The following is a 17,563-nucleotide window of genomic DNA, read 5'->3' as shown; positions in this document are numbered from 1 at the left end:
TCATGATTCCATGCAAAATCTTGGAGTTTTTTTCTAGATCTGTAAAATATGACATCAAAATTTTTATATATCTTATATTAAATCTGTAGATTAATCTTGGCAGTATAGCCATTTTCACAGTATTAATTCTGCCAATACAGGAGGGCCAACCTTCTTTGACCGATGCAGATCTCTCTGAAAGATCTGGGATTTGAAACCTTAAAGAATGGGGCGGACTGTGGTCTAATGCTGTGGACAATTCTACTTCAGTTTCAGTGTACTTCTCTACACAAACGAGCAAAGAAAGCAATGAGCCAAGGAAGGTCGTTTAAGTTCAGAAAAACAGGTGAACGCTAATCAACACATACTGAATGTTTCCAGAGCTGCCCTCTTCCACAGCTGTCTCAGGACAGACCACACAGTTTAAACACCATTGCCTGGCACGGGCTATAGATTATATCTGAGAAAGTATGAAAACAAGGCAGAGGCCATGCCCAGACTCAGGGCACACTGAGGACAGCTCTCAGCAGACCCTGTCACCAGATCGGGTTCTGTAGCTGTGTTCTGACATCCAACAAGAATAAACATATCTTATAAGTTGAGTGCAAATAAATGTTTAACACAGGAGGCTCGAAATTATATCAAGAACAACCCAGGGAATGAAATGAACCTGAGGTAAAAGGCCCTGTGCTTTTCCCCAGAGCCTCTCTCACAGTTCCCCAAGGAATTATGAGTTATTCTTTTGACCTTGTTCCAATAAGGAGCATGGAAGATCTTTTTATCATCTATCATCTATCTTTATTTCCCTTTTCAGTGCCTTAATGTTTTTTTGGTAGAGCCCTTTCATTTATTTGGTTAGGTTTATTTTTAGATACTTAATTTTTTGGAGCTATTATGAATGAAATATTCTTCCTCATTTCTTCTCCAAGAGCTTATTGTTGATATATATGAAAGTTACAGTTTTTTTAAAAAAAATATTGATTTTGTGTCGTGCAGCTTTGATGTAAATATTTATTAGATCTAGATCCAGTAGACTTTATCGTCTGCCAAGTATAAAATCACATCTACAAATAAGAAAAGTTTGACTTCTTTATCTCCTTTAAGCCTTTCTCTTGTCTAATTGCTGATATCACTTACAGTGCTATACTGAATAAGAGGAGGAGAGTGGGCATCCGTGTCGGATTACTGACTTTAGAGGGGATGGTCTCAGTTTGTCTCTGTTTACTATAATGTTGGCATAGGCCTGTCTTTTTTTTTCCAGAGCTGGGGACTGAACTCAGGGCCTTGCGCTTGCTAGGCAAGCGCTCTACCGCTGAGCTAAATCCCCAACCCCAACATAGGCCTGTTTTAAATCACCTTTATTATTCGGAAGTGTTCCCCACCTAGTCCCAGTGTCTTCAGGACTTTGATCATGAGGCCATTCTGAGCTTTGTCAAATAACCTTGTGACGTCAGCTGAGATGGTTTTGTGGTTTCGTCCTTCGGTTAGCTTTTGTGGTGCATTACGTTTACTGATTTACATCTGTTAAACCAACCTGGTATCTCTGGGATGAGGCTCACTTGGCTATGATGTGTAAACTTCTCAATGTGCTCCTTAATTTGTTATGCAAGTATATCATTAAGAATTTTTGAGCTGGGCACGTTGGAGCATGCCTTTAGTCCCAGCATTTGAGAGGCAGAGGCAGGCAGAGCTGTCTCAGCTGCTGTGAATTTATGTGTACAACTGTCCTGCTGTGCTGAAAAATACTGTTTCCTGTAGCCGTCCACCCATCTCTTACAACCTTTCCACCCATTCTTCCACAATGATCCCTGAGCCTGAGAAGGATGGAGAGGAGGAAGAGGGAGAGGAGAAGGAGGAGAGAGAGGGAGAGAAGGGAGAGAGAGAGGAGGAGGGGGGGAGAGGAGAAGGAGGGAGGAGAGGAAGAGAAGAGAGAGGAGGAGGGAGAGAGAGAGGAGGAGGGGAAAGAGAGGAGGAGGGGGGAAGAGAGGAGGAGGGAAGGGAGAAGGAGGGAGAGGATAAGGAGGGAAAAGAGGAGGAAGAGAAGGAGGAGGGAGAGGAAGAGGAGGGAGAAGAGTGGGAGGTAGAGGAGGAGGAGGGAGGGGAGGAGGGAGGGGAGGAGGGAGAGGAGAAGGAAGAGGAGGAGGGAGAGGAGGAGTGACATACATGTCCCATTTAGGGCTGAGCAGTCAGCAGTCTCTTATTCTCTGCTCCTTGACCAGTTGTGGGTGTCTGTGTTAATTACCACTGATTACAACAGAAGCTTCTCTAATGAGGGTTGAGAGATGCAGTAATCTATTGGTATAAAGGTCATTACAAGTCAGTTTAATACTACGTCTATTTAACAGATTAGCCGTCCTCAGTTCTCCCCTAGGCCTGTGACCTGTCCACCACAGGTTCTTTGCCCTAATATTGGTGCTGGAAATTGTTTTCGTCTTGTAGAGACGGCCTTAAATCCAAGCAGAGGGTGGTTGGTTGCTCCCAGAACATCCGTGCCACCCTTGCACTGGTGGGTGTGTCTTTTCGTGCTGATGGTGGCCGAAGCTTGCAGAGTTCACGGTGGTTAAACCTGGTGATCACCTTCCTCCCCTGCTCCCTTGCCTGGCCCCCTCCAGCATGGTGAAAGCTAACCGGCAGGGTTAGACTTCCAGTCTGACGTCAGCTTGATCGTCTTCATATTCTGTGACTCACGTGTGTGGTATACTCGGCAATAAGGGCCTTCCGGCAAGTTCCAGAGACTAAGAGCGTTGGCACCGGAAGATTGAGGGAATCTAGGCAACGCCACTGAACAACTGCAAAAGAGATAACCCGTTCCTGGCACTGCGGTGCCAGATAGGGGTATTGTTACCCTGTGATTGTGTAAATCCACCTATACTCTCTATATGTATATGCTTTAGGAAGCCCCATCATCCTCCCACCCCAACCTCACTTAACTCTTCCCCATCGTTCCATTCATCCCTTGGTACCACTGTACTCTGTCTCCCCTCCCTTTAAACCCCTTCCCCGTGGTCCCTGGCTAATGTTCTGACCTCTGTGGGTATTGCAAATGGAGTGCGTGTATCTGAAGATTCAAAACCACCATCCACAAATAGGAGATGCTGTCCATCTGGGCCCGGGTGTCCTCACTCAACACGGTTGTTTTCAGTTCTGTCCATTTACCTGCAAATTCATAATTTATTTCTGTTTTTCTTATTTTTTGAAATTAATACATAATTACATCATTTCCTCCCTTCCCTTTCCTTCCTCCACCTCTTCTATGTCCCCCAACCTTGCTCCCTCTCAAATTCACGGCTCCTTTTTCTTTGCTATATACACACATATCTGTACATATATGAATATATATAAATAATTTTTCTTTACATTCAGTGTTGCTTGTATGTATACAATTAGTACTTGATAACCAGTTAGGAGGCTCATCCCTGGGGTAGACGATCTCTCACACTCTCAGCGTTTTCCAGTTGTCTGTGGCTCTTGGTTTAGGGGTGAAACCTCATGGGACTCCCCCACTTCCTGTTAGCATGTCTCAGTGTCGTACTTGCTTAGGTCTTATTGTTGAAGTGTATCATAGGTGCTAGGAGACATAATCACAGAGCTCTGGTTTTTACAATCTTTCTGCACCCTCCTTTACAGCGTTCCCAGAGTCTTAGATGTGAGAGTTGTACTGTGGATGTATGCCTCAGGGGCCGGTTATCCCGGGATCTGTTATGTCCTATATCGGCCTCTGTTTGCTGCAAAGAGAAGCTGGTGAGAACTTAGAGCTGCACTTCTCTGTGGGTCTAAGTATTGAGGGTGCAATTGATCATGCTGGTTTTAAAAAGTTCTCCTCTGAGACCCATGACCTCACTGGTCCTCAGGAAGCCAAATAGGTTTCCACAACCGGATATGATTTCCCCCTGTTGAGAGGGCCTTAAGTCCATTAGACAGCTGTTGGTTACCACCAAGAAATGATGCCATCATGGCACCTTAGTGATATCTTGCCATACTGCTCATGATTGTGGACCATGGGCATCCACAGCTAGGTAAGACCCGTTGTGCTCTCTCTCTCTCTCTCTCTCTCTCTCTCTCTCTCTCTCTCTCTCTCTCCCTCCCTCCTCCCTCCCTCCCTCCCTCTCTCTCCCCTCCCTCTCTCTCTCTCTCTCTCTCTCTCTCTCTCTCTCTCTCTCTCTCTCTCTCTGCCACTAGCACAGCACTCTCTGACATTTTCAAAACTAGTCCTCAGGGAGGAGGCTTTGAGATCAGGTCCAGCTCGGATTCCTGAGTGCTGTCTGAAGAGAATGCTGTCTTCAGCAGTAAGGACTAGTAGAAAGTAACCAAGAGCAAGGACAGCAGCCCATATCATTTTGAGAGCCTCTTGGAAGAACTGACCAACAAGTCAAAAGGGAGTTTCTATGGCTGGTACTGGGATTTTTGTTATGGCTCTTGAGGAAAGCATTGTCAGCCCAAATAGCATAAGAGTGTACGTGAGTGTGTGTGTGTGTGTGTGTGTGTGTGTGTGTGTGTGTGTTTTTGTGGAGGGGGTGTAATATGTATTTTATTATATCTATTTCTTATATGTTATGTGTAATTTTAGATAAGCAAAATATTATGATTCCTTGTGGTTTTTTCAAGCATCCTTAGTTTTTCCCATGTCCCTCTTCATAACACCTACATCTGCCTCCTCTCTAAGGTGCCCTGCCTTGGCTTCTTTCTATTTCCCTGATTTCTGCAGTTGCTTCAGATTATAGATTATATAGTCACATGTGGAGATTTAGAGCAAGGAACAACAGGTGTGTGTGTGTGTGTGTGTGTGAGAGAGAGAGAGAGAGAGAGAGAGAGAGAGAGAGAGAGAGAGAGAGAGAGAGAGAGCGCGCAGCGTGTCTGGCGTGTCTGTGTGGATCTGCCTCACCCCACTCTGCATATGTTCGAGTTCCTTCCATCCAGTTACCTACAGATCTCATTCTTCATTACATCTGCATAGTACCCAGTGAGAACATGCATCTTTCCTATCTATCCGCCATGGGAGAAGATCCCACAGTTTCCTTACCCATTCATCAGCTGATGGGCACCTAGTTGTTCACATTTCTTGGCTATTGTGAACTGAACATCAGAGAATGTGGAAATATGTCTGTAGTAGGAGAGAGAGGTTTCTAGGTATATGCCCAGGGTGCTGTAACTACATTGTGTGCTACGTCTGTTGCTAGCTTTCTAAGGAGTAGCCACCATGATTTTCCTAGTGGCTGCAACAGTTCCCATCCCCACCAGCAGTGAATAACTGTTACTCTTTCTCCACATCCTCCATCATCATCATCCTCTATCATCATCACCACCACCATCTTAACCTTTCTTATTCAACTTATTTCTTAAGTTGAAATTTCAAAGGAGCTTTAATTTGCATTTCCCTGACATTGAAGGATGTAGAACATTTTTAAGAAATGTTTCTCAGACATTTGTATTTTGTCTTTTGAGAATTTTGTTGAGTTTCATATCTCATTTTCTAGCAAGCAGTTTATTTTCTTGATATTTAACTCCTAGATTTTGTATATTAATCCTTTGTCAGATGTATACCTAGCAAATGTTTTTCCCATTCTGCCTTTTCACATGAATAATAGTATATTTTACCTTTTAGTTTCATGAGGTACCATTTATTAACTGTGGGACTTACTGCCTGTGCTATTAGGATTCCATTCAGAAAGTCCTTCCTGTACCTACAACCTCGATGTATTTCATACTTTGGAATAGAATACATACAGTGTACCAGGTCTTTTGTTGAGGTTTCTGATCCATCTGGAGTTGAGTTTTGTACAGGGTGAGAGAGAAGAATCTAGTTTGACCAGCACTGTTAAAGATGGGATTTGTTCTCCAGTGTTTATTGTTGGGCTCTGTCAAAATCAGACAGCTGTAGGAGTGTAGGCTTACATGTGAGTCCTCATTGATCAAGGTGTCTGTTTTAATGCCAGTACCATGCTGTTTTTGTTACTGTAGCTCTGTACTGTGACTGGGAATCTGGGTGACAGCTAATACATTTTCCTTCCTAAGTACAGGACTTCCTTGAGCCTCTCACGTAAGGCAGAGGTAATAGCAACAAGCCACCCCCTGCTGTTATTATCAGAAGTTGGCCTTAATTCCTTCCCCACTTTCTACTTCAGTATCAATTAATGTGTGACTGTGATATGGTAATGTTCCTACACATATACACTTTTAATAATTCAGCCCGTTGACTTCTGACCTAAATTCTGACCAGAAATCTCCTGATTATCTTACTGATGAATCCCTTCTTTCCTGATGCTTTTAACATCTTCTCCTTGTCTTTGACTTTTTGAAAGTTTGACCAAATGTCTCTTAAAATTGGCCCTGTATGTCAATCTTGCTTAAAATTGGGGGGGGGTTATATTTTTATACATCAGCAATGTTTTATACATATATATACTTTTATATTTATAGACTTCATCAAATTTGAGAAGTTTGGGGACATTATATATAGTCTGTCTCCCTCCCTCCCTCCCTCACTCCCTCTCCCCATCTCATTCTTCTCCTCCTGGGACTCCTCCCCTGCGTCTCTGCGCTCTTTGCTAGACTATATTTTCTTCACTCAACAATCTCTATCGTTCGACCTTTGCTTTCACTGACTGAGCCTTCTGTCTGCCAAAGTCTACCCTTGAAACATGGTAGTTGGCTTTTCATTTTAGTTATAGTGTTTACAACTCCAAATTTTCCTTTTAAAATTTTTTTTCGGAGATGAGGACCGAACCCAGGGCCTTGTGCTTGCTAGGCAAGCACTTCCTTTTAAAATTTTTTAAACTTTTTCTTTGTTGATATTTCACTTTATTCATATATTGTTGCTTGGCTTTCTCCATGCCATCCTCTGTTCCTTTGGGTGGCCTGACTTGAAGACTTTTGCAGAGTCTCTGTCTGGTAGATCTTCCGTCTGGCACTTCTCAGAGACAGTTTCCACCATCCCTTGAATGGGCCATACGTTGCCATATATACATCCTTGGTATGCCTGGCGTTTGTTTTAGTTTTCATTGAAAAGCGGGCATTTAAATCTAAGACTGTAGTAGCCCTGCAAATCCGACGCCTTCCTCCATGCTCTGCTATGGCTTTATCCTCTTATTGCTTCGGGCTGACTCTGTACTGAAGACCTGTGTGAGGTATACACTTAAGGTCTCGGATTCTGCGTGCATCACATGCACGATCACTTTGATACACGCAGTTATTTTAAAATATTACTCCCTTTAATGCATGGCTACAAAAATAGCAACATGGGTTGATGGGAAGGAAAATACCTGGTCTTTAAGTTTTCTAGAAGTAACTTAGGGCTGGAGGAGGGACCCACACCAAAGGGAGAAGTGCAACAGAGCCGGCCAGAGGTCTTCATGTCCCCATGTGTGCATCCTGGTAACCAGAGTCAGCAACCTCAACAGGACCCGCTATTTTGGGGTCTGTGGGGCCAAACTTGACTCCTGTAAGCTGTGCGTTAGCTAAGAATACATGCACAGCTGCCTGCCCGGGACTGACATGGGAGGTGGGCAGCTACTACTGCTAGGAGCCGAAACTGATAGACGGTAACTACAATTTACCCTCAAAGAGTTCTCCCCCAAGGTGAAAGCCTTTAATAGACCCAAAAGTTTCAAAATGGTGATATCAGATACACTCAAACCATGCAATTATTGTCTAGGTGGGCAGGCTCCAGGGCCGCCCACTCAGCCGTCTTATCCTCCAGAATGCTTTCCCTGCTTCACTTGCTTTAAAAATGTGTAAAGCCGGCTCAGTGTACGAACTCTTAAAACTTGCCTTTTTATTCCGTTTGATGCCACCAGGATTCAGTGTCTCAATCTCTCCATCCTCCTTGGCAACTATGGGCTGCTTCCCACTCTTGTCTTTCACTTTTAGGAAAAGCATTGCTGTAAACATGCGCTCTCTCCCCCTCCCCCTTCTCCTCCCCTCCCTCCCCCTCTCCCCCTCCTCCCCTCTCCCTTCCTCCCCTCCCTCCCCCCTCTTCCTCTCTCTCATGCATGCACACGGTGGACAATACAGAAGATCCCGTACACACTAGGCAAGCACTCCCCCACTGAACTCTGACCCCGTGTGTGAGAATTCCTGTACCTGTCATTTGAGGCATGATGCAGGACTTTCCCTTGAGTCTGTATCTAGGAATAAATTTTCTAGGTCTTAAGATATCTAGGTACTCAGCTTTGGAAAACAAACTGTTATCAGTCATATTCCCTTAAAGCGATGAATAAGTTATTATACTGACTCATACTTTACCTCAGTATTGTTAAGCCTCAAAATTCCCTGTTAGTCTATAATGGTATTTCATCGCGGTCTGACATCACAATTCCCTGAGCATGTAGTAAAAGTGGCACTTCTTTGTTATTAGCTGGATGTGAAAAGCATATTGCATTTTGCCCACTTATCTCTTGGGTTTTCCGTTAATCCATATTTGCATTTCTATCAATACGCTGACTTGATCTTAGCAAATCCTTTCATGCATTGCTACATTGGACTCATTAATATTTTGATTATGAGCTCTGCATTTATTCTTGCATGGTAGTTTGGACAGGGATGGCCCCCCTAGACTCATGCGTCTGAATGCTTGGCCCATAAAGAATGGCACTTGCAGTTAGGCTGAATGCATTTGTGCTACGGTATGACGACAAGTCTATGGGCCAGAGGGTGAATGCGGTTGTTTGACTAAGAATGGTCTCCATAGACTCACATCTTTGAATGCTTGGCACATAGCAAGTGGAATGATTAGGAGTAGGTGTGGGTAGGTGTGGCCTCATTGGGGTAAGTGTGGCCTCATTGGTGTAGGTGTGGCCTAATTGGGGTAGGTGTGGCCTCATTGGGGTAGGTGTGGCCACATTGGTGTAGGTGTGGCCTTGTTGAAGGAAGTGTGTCACTGTAGAGTGGGCTTTGAGGTCTCCTATGCTCAAGCTAGGCCTAGTGTGGCAGTCTCCTGCTGCCTGCAATTCAAGATGTAGAACTTTCAGCTCCTTCTCCAGCACCGTGTCTGCCTTCATGCCACCATGCTCCCTGCCATGGTGCTAATGGACTAAACTTCTAAAATTGCAAGCCAGCCCCAATTAAATGTTGTCCTGTGTAAGAGTTCCATGGCCGTGATGTCCCTTCACTGCAATAAAACCCTAACTAAGACAACTTGTAAGGAAAATGGTCACGTGAGTTTCCTTTCTTGCCAGACATGGTGGGTCAACTCCTGTAATACTGACATTCACGTACTTAGACAAGAGAGCCTGACACAAGATGAAGCTCAGCCTGAGCAACACAATGAGTTCCAGGCCAGAGAGAGAGAGAGAGAGAGAGAGAGAGAGAGAGAGAGAGAGAGAGAGAGAAAACCCCAACACTAAAGGACTGGAAGAGACTGGCCTAGCAGGCCTAGGGCCTTGGGTCTCACCCAGCACTGAACAAGAACAACAGAGTTCCCAGAAATACCAACCAATAGATATAGAAAGTATTTGGAAATTAATAAAAAATGTCAAATATTATAAATAAAAAACAATATAATTACATATGCAGCAGGCATTTAAAGGATAATAATAGATTCATATACATTAATCTGAAAACTCAGATAAATGGATTAATTTTGAATTTTTTAGAAAAGGCATTTCATGGGATGGTTAAGAGCATTGACTGCTCTCCCAGAGGTCCTGAGTTCAATTCCCAGCAACCACATGGGGGCTCACAACCATCTGTAATGGGATGCTCTCTTCTGAAGAGAACTACAGTGTAATAACATATAAATAAAATAAATAAATCTTTAAAAAAGGCATTTCATTTGATTTTCAAGAAGAAATAGCAGGGCATGGTGATGTGCACTCCTTTAATCCTGGCACTCCAGAGGCAGAGGCAGGTAGAGCTCTGTAAGTTCAAGGCCAACCTAGTCTACATAGTGAATTCTAGGTCAGCTACAGATACACAATAAGACCCTGTATTTAAAATGGACAAAAGAGGTTGGGGATTTAGCTCAGTGGTAGAACGCTTGCCTAGCAAGCGCAAGGCCCTGGGTTCGGTCCCCAGCTCCGAAAAAAAACAAAAAAACAAAAAAAATTAAAAATGGACAAAAGAATGAAGGAAGGAAGGAAGGAAGGAAGGAAGGAGAAAAATCAAAAGACAGCAATTTCATATAAACAAATTGAAGGTATAAGTTCGAATTTCAAATGCAATGATTATGTTGTTTTTAATGACTAATTAAGCTTTCAGAAGACCATTCACTCTAATCTTGTTCAAATAATTCTAGAAACCATGAAAAGAGAAAATACTTTCCAATCTAGTCTATGAAGCTAGTAAATTTTTGAAAATCCAATAAGAACAGTAGAAGAAATGATTTATTTTTAGACAGACAGATTGACAGACACAGAAACACACACACACACACACACACAGAGAGAGAGAGAGAGAGAGAGAGAGAGAGAGAGAGAGAGAGAGAGAGAGAGAGAGATAGAGAGTGTGTTTCAGTCTATAGTCCAGGTTGGTCTCAAACTCTCTGTGTAGCTGAGAGTGGCCTTGGTGACCTTTTTAAATTGTTTTCTTTTATTAATTTGTTTGCTTGCTCGGCCGGCACACACATGCATGAGCATGGAGATCAGAGGACATCACAGGGCTCAGTCCTCTCCTTCACTCCATGGGCCCCAGGGATTGAACCCAGGCCCTCAGCCTTGGCAGATGCCCCTTTGTCCCATAAGCCAGCTCACCAGCCTGGCCTTGGGCTCTGGATCCTCCTGTCTCCGCCCTCCTAGTGGAAGGACAACAGGCATGCGCCATCATGCCTACTTTATGTGGTGCTGGGGATGGCACCAGGCTTTGTGCATGCCAGACAAGCACCTGCCCGACCCGGCTCCGTCCCCAGCCCAATTTCCCCGAGATTTCTCTAGCGATGTTTTTAGTTATTTGAGGCATACTTTAAATTACAGAACACAGATATTTCAGATTATGTTTTCACTATAAATTCTAAAATCCTGGCTGAAGAGACTGTTCAGCGGGTAAGAACTTGAAGAGGACCCAAGTTCAGTGTCCCGTGCTTAAGTCAGGGTGACTTACAACTGCCTGCAATTCCAGCTCCAGGGGAATCCTGAAGCGTTGCCTGCTTGGACGCCAGCAATCATGTGCATACAACCACACACACACACACACACACACACACACACACACACACACACACACACACACACACACACACATGTCCACTTAAAAATGAAACAGTACAAGAATACACAGGGATAGACCCATGGCTTTAGCCACATATGTAGCAGAGGATGGCCTTGTCAGGCATCTGTGGGACGAGAGGCCCTTGCTTGGTCTTGTCAAGGCTTGATGCCCCAGTGTAGATGAATGTCAGAGCAGGGAGGTGGGAGGAAGTGGGTGGGTGGATGGATGGGTGGGGGAACACCCTCATAGAAGCAGGGGGCGGGAGGATGGGATAGCAGGTTTCTGGAGGGGGAACCAGGAAAGGGGATAACATTTTAAATGTAAATTAAAAATATCCAATAAAAGAAAAAATTCAAAGAAAAAATATAAAACAATAAATTTCCAACTCGGGTGCTCTGTGATCTGTGTGGTAATAGCGGAAGTCAATTGAAACCGGTTTAAATGCCTGGTACACCTCAAGCTGTTGAACATCCTGTGTGTGCTGGAGAGGGGTACGTGAGGTCCTTGGTCAAAAGAAAACCCTGTGTCCTTGGCTCTGGGGCACTGATGGTTTTGCTTCCATCCCCTGGGTCACTGTTGCTCTGTCTGCTGGTTGTGTCTGGCTTTTCATCACCCCCGCCCCCGCCTGACACTTCATTTTAATTTGTTTTCTTGGATGTCATAGAGTGGCACTCACATGATACGTTTTGCCATCCCTTTGGTTTTATTCTTTTACTGTCATTTGACCTTAACCAGGTCTCTTTACAGTACTTTATAGCTCTTACGTTTCTACCCAAATGGACGATCTTTTGTTCGCACTGGCTGGTTAATGGCGTTTGCATTGCCTTTGTACTTGTTGGAGTGTGAAATCTTACTTTAAGTTTTTTGCTAGTCCTAATATTTTTACACTTTCTTTTTCTTTTTAAACTGCTACCGTTTTTGATAAATTTCCTCCATCCGTTATTCCTCCCTTTTTCATGTATCCATTTAAAAAGTAAGTTCCCCACTTGCTTCCAATCCTTCTGCAATTACTCTACAATCTCCTCAGACATATTCAGCACAACAGAGCATTACAAATACATATTATTATCTTCCAACCAAAAGAATTCCTTCCAAGAAAGGACTTCAGAAGTTCTGTGTTCCTGACCCCCTCTGTTCTCCTGTGCTCCTGACCCCTCCTCTATCCTCCTGACCCCTCCTCTGTGCTCCTGACCCCTCCCCTGTCCTCCTGACCCCTCCTCTGTGCTCCTGACCCCTCCTCTGTCCTCCTGACCCCTCCTCTGTGCTCCCTGGCCCCTCCTCTGTGCTCCCCTGACCCCTCCCTGTGCTCCTGACCCCTTCCCTGTCCTCCTGACCCCTCTCCTGTCCTCCTGACCCCTCCCCTGTGCTCCTGACCCCTCCCCTGTCCCCTGTGCTCCTGACCCCTCCCCTGTCCTCCTGACCCCTCCCCTGTCCTCCTGACCCCTTCCCTGTCCTCCTGACCCCTTTCCCTGTCCTCCTCCCCGTCCCCTCCCCTGTGCTCCCTGACCCCTTCCCTGTGCTCCCTGTCCCTCCCCTGTCCCCTGACCCTCCCTGTGCTCCCTGACCCTCCCTGTCCTCCTGCCCTTCCCTGTGCTCCTGACCCCTTCCCTGTGCTCCTGACCCCTTCCCTGTCCTCCTGACCCCTCCCCTGTGCTGTGCTCCTGACCCCTTCCCTGTGCTCCTGACCCCTTCCCTGTCCTCCTGACCCCTCCTCTGTGCTCCTGTGCTCCTCCTGACCCCTTCCCTGTGCTCCTGACCCCTCCTCTATCCTCCTGCTCCCCTGTGCTTCTGACCCCTTCCCTGTGCTCCTGACCCCTCCCCTGTGCTTCTGACCCCTTCCCTGTGCTCCTGACCCCTCCCCTGTGCTCCTGACCCCTCCCCTGTGCTCCTGACCCCTTCCCTGTGCTCCTGACCCCTCCCCTGTGCTCCTGACCCCTCCTCTGTGCTCCTGACCCCTCCTCTGTGCCCCTGACCCCTCCCCTGTGCTCCTGACCCCTCCCCTTTTTTCCTTACCCCCCCTCTCTTTTCCTGACCCCCCCTCTGTGCTCCTGACCCCTCCTCTGTCCTCCTGACCCCTTCCCTGTCCTCCCTGACCCCTCCCTGTCCTCCTGACCCCTCCCTGTGCTCCTGACCCCTCCCTGTCTCCCCCCCTCCTGACCCCCCACCCCTTCCCTGCCCCCTGACCTCCTTTGCCCTCCCCTGTGCTCCCTGACCCCTTCCCTGTGCTCCTGACCCCTTCCCTGTCCTCCTGACCCCTCCCTGTCCTCCTGACCCCTCCCTGTGCTCCTGACCCCCTCCCTGTGCCCCTGACCCCCCTCCTGTGCTCCTGACCCCTCCCTGTGCTCCTGTGTCTCTCCTGACCCCTCCTCTGTCCTCCTGACCCTCCCTGTGCTCCTGACCCCCCCTGTGCCTCCTGACCCTCCCCTGTGCCCCCCCCCTGTGCTCCTGGCCCCCTCCCCCCCCCTGACCCCTCCTCCTGTGCTCCTGACCCCTCCCCTGTCCTCCTGGCCCCCTCCCCTGTGCTCCTGACCCCTCCCCTGTGCTCTTGACCCCCCCCCTGTGCTCCTGCCCCCTCCCCTGTGCTCCTGACCCCTCCCCTGTGCTCCTGACCCCTCCCCTGTGCTCCTGACCCCTCCCCTGTGCTCCTGACCCCTCCCCTGTGCTCCTGACCCCTCCTCTGTGCTCCTGACCCCTCCTCTGTCCTCCTGACCCCTCCCCTGTCCTCCTGACCCCTCCCCTGTCCTCCTGACCCCCCCCCTGTCCTCCTGCCCCCTCCTCTGTCCTCCTGACCCCCCCCCTTTGCTCCTTACCCCTCCCCTGTTCTCCTGACCCCTCCTCTCTCCTCCTGCCCCCTCCCCTGTGCTCCGGCTCCTGACCCCTCCTCTGTGCTCCTGACCCCTCCCCTGTGCTCCTGACCCCTCCCCTGTGCTCCTGACCCCTCCCCTGTGCTCCTGACCCCTCCCCTGTGCTCCTGACCCCTCCCCTGTGCTCCTGACCCCTCCCCTGTCCTCCTGACCCCTCCTCTGTGCTCCTGACCCCTCCTCTGTGCTCCTGACCCCTCCTCTGTGCTCCTGACCCCTTCCCTGTGCTCCTGACCCCTCCCCTGTGCTCCTGACCCCTCCCCTGTTCTCCCTGTCCCCCCCTGTTCTCCTGACCCCTCCTCTGTGCTCCTGACCCCTCCTCTGTGCTCCTGACCCCTCCCCTGTCCTCCTGACCCCTCCCCTGTCCTCCTGACCCCTCCCCTGTCCTCCTGACCCCTCCCCTGTGCTCCTGACCCCTCCCCTGTGTTCCTGACCCCTCCTGTGCTCCTGACCCCTCCTCTGTGCTCCTGACCCCTCCTCTGTGCTCCTGACCCCTCCTCTGTGCTCCTGACCCCTCCTCTGTGCTCCTGACCCCTCCCCTGTGCTCCTGACCCCTCCTCTGTGCTCCTGACCCCTCCCCTGTGCTCCTGACCCCTCCTCTGTGCTCCTGACCCCTCCCCTGTCCCCTGCTCCTGACCCCTCCCCTGTCCTCCTGACCCCTCTCCTGTCCTCCTGACCCCTTCTGTATCCTGATTTCACTTAAAAATTGCAATTTCTGTTCCCCATCCCTTCGTGCGTGCTGGGCTGTCCTTTTCAGCTTATTTTCCCTCTCCCAGCGGCTGACTCTCTGCAGGGTCCTCTCTTCTATAAACGGCCTCGGCCTCTGGCCTCCGAGTTTGCCTGCCTGCAGGTGCTTCCTTCCTCTTCCTCTTGCCCTCGCTCTCCAGTGATGCTTATTGTTGCATTCCTAGCAACAGCGTTTTCCTCTCAGCGTCCTAAGACGTGTTCGCCTCCTCTGGTTCCCACCAGTGCTGAGGAAATCTGCTATAATTCACTGCTGTTTCTTTCCTGGGTGCTGTTGAGCTGTGACTGTTTTTCTTAGGCCATTCTGCAGCTTTAGGCATCCGAATGGGCATCTTTCTTTCTAGATTGAAGTGCACTGTGCCTCTTGGGTTATCTATTCCAGAACATTTGACAGCATCTCTTTATTATTGGGTGTTTGTTTTGTGTGTGTGTGTGTATTTGCGTGTACATGTTGTATATGCATGCGTGTATTCTATGAATATGTGTATGTGTGTGTATTCTGAGTGCACGTGTATATTGTGTGTTCACGTGTGTGTGTGTGTGTGTGGTATGTGCCTGTTTGTGTACGTGTGCATTGTGTGTCCCTGCTTCTGTGTGTGTGTGTGTGTGTGTGTGTGTGTGTGTGTGTGTGTGTGTGTGTGTGTGTAACCATGGTCTGTCATCATGAGTGCAGAGGCCAGAGGTTGACATCAGGTGTCTTTCTCAATCATCTCCATCTTGTTGGGGGTGGGGAGGCATGGTCTCTCACTGAGCCTGGGGCCTGTCCATTTGGCTTGACTTGCTGGCCAGCAAGTTTCCAGGGGACTCCTGTCTGCACACCCCAGCACAGGGATGCTGCACAGGAAGGAGCCTCCTGTCTGCACACGCACACCCCGGCACAGGGATGCCGCACAGGAAGGAGCCTCCTGTGTGCACACACACACCCCAGCACAGGGATGCCGCACAGGAAACTACAACAGAGCTTTTACACCGGGCCTGGAGATCCGAACCCGTTCCCAGGCTGGGAGGCAAGCACTTTACTGACTGAGTCATCTCCCCAGTCCCCCAACATCTCTGTGGTCATGGTCTTCCTCACAGCTCAGCCCTTTTACTTTCTCCACCTCCAGTGGGGTATTTACTAGATCTTCTCATTCTAGAATCAGCAGAACTCTAGACTAATCTTTCCTAATATTGGATTTTCTCTTTCCCTATTCTGTTTTCTTACTAGGATATTTCTTTTAGCCTAGACTTTTTCATTCTTAAGAGTTTTATAACTTTAAAATATTTTCTCCTCCTCTTCCTCTTTCTCCGCCTCCTCCTCCTCCTTTTTTTCCTCCTCCTCTTCTTCTTCACATGGTCCCACAGTATCCCTGGCTGGTTGGCCTCCAACCCATAGACACCCTCCTGCCTCATCTTTTTTTTGAGTGCTGGGATTAAAAGTATATGCTCAACAACTCCTAGTTTCTCTCTCCCTCTCCCTCTCCCTCTCCCTCTCCCTCTCCCTCTCCCTCTCCCTCTCCCTCTCCCTCTCCCTCTCCCCTCTCCCTCCCCTCTCCCTCTCCCTCTCCCTCTCCCTCTCCCTCTCCCTCCCCCCCTCTCTCTCTGAAATAGGGTCTCTCTATTACATACTTCTTTATATCCTGGAACTTGCTATGTAGACCAGGCTGGCCTGGGACTCACAGAGATCTGCCTGCTTCTCCCTACCATCCGACTATGTTTCTTCACTTTTGATCTTTCATTGACCATTTTCTGTGGCTTCTCACTCTGTGCTGATTGGTTTCTCCTCAGTAAGACAGAATGCCTGAAATAATTAGCTTATGAGGAATACAGGGTTATTGTGGCTCATGTCGTTAGAAGTTGTCATGGTCACCTGACCCTGTCACTTTGGGCCCATGACATCATGATAGGAAAAGCTACTTACTCTATGGTGAGAGGGAAATCGAAAGAAAAAAGGGGACAGGGTCCCAATACCCACTTCAAGGCATACACCAATGACCTAACTTCCTCCCGCTAGGGCAGCTCTTCAAGATTCCCCATAGGATGCCTAATGCACCAAGGCAAAACCCAGCAGCCTGAATCAAAGCCAAAATCAAGGCTGGGTACCAGGCCTTTAGTATACAAGCAATGGGGACATTTCAGATCCAGATGATGTGACACGCCTGGTTTGTACTTAGTATTTGGTAATTGAAGTATCTGTGGCCTCCAAAGGCCTTGATTTCATTGCCTCTCGGGCTTTGATCATCTTCATGTGTGCCCAGTGCTGCTTGCACTCTGGGGAAATCCTACAGGCCTGAAACCGTGAGGGAAGGAGTGATAGAGGCCCTGGGGAAGGAGGGAGGGAGGGAGCGAACCTCCATTTCTGTTCCGATTTGAAGGTAAGGCATCCAGGACTGTCAAAGCCCTCCCTTCTAAGGTTTTGATTCAGGCTGCTGGGTTTTGCCTCAGTGCTTTGTCTAGCATATTACAACCCCGTCTGTTCTTCTCACTCATTTGGAGCCCATTATTCCTGATTACGCAGGTCTTTCCCGGCAGAGGATTTGTGCATCATGCTGCTGTGGGGTTTTCTGCACACTTATCCCAACTAATGTTTAGACGAAGGGACAAAACCCAACCCCTGCCCTCTGCTAGGGTTCAAGCAGGGTCTCTCATGGCCCTCAGGTCCTCCAGGAGACGGCTATTGAGCACTTGCTCTGCTTTGCGCCAGGAGTTCCTGAAATCAAATTACTTAGTAACATATTTTCTCAGCCCAGGAGGGACCACACATGCTAATGAGCCACCTGGCTGGGGTGAGAGCAGGTCAGAGCACTGGCTCTCACTGCTGTGCCCATGGCCAGATGGGCGTAGCTCCCACAGCTTTTCTC

At 48.1% G+C, this 17,563-nt stretch overlaps 1 protein-coding gene across 2 annotated transcripts in view; it reads left to right on the top strand.

Moving 5' to 3' along the window:
* Cacna2d4 (calcium voltage-gated channel auxiliary subunit alpha2delta 4) overlaps nucleotides 1-17,563 on the top strand; it is a 113,790-nt gene that overhangs the window by 13,481 nt on the left and 82,746 nt on the right. The window lies entirely within an intron of this gene.

This window comes from Rattus rattus, chromosome 6 (assembly GCF_011064425.1).
Source record: "Rattus rattus isolate New Zealand chromosome 6, Rrattus_CSIRO_v1, whole genome shotgun sequence".
In the NCBI taxonomy this organism is placed as follows: domain Eukaryota; kingdom Metazoa; phylum Chordata; class Mammalia; order Rodentia; family Muridae; genus Rattus; species Rattus rattus.
Note: the sequence above shows the minus strand (reverse complement) of the source record. Positions and strands in the feature narration are given on the sequence as shown.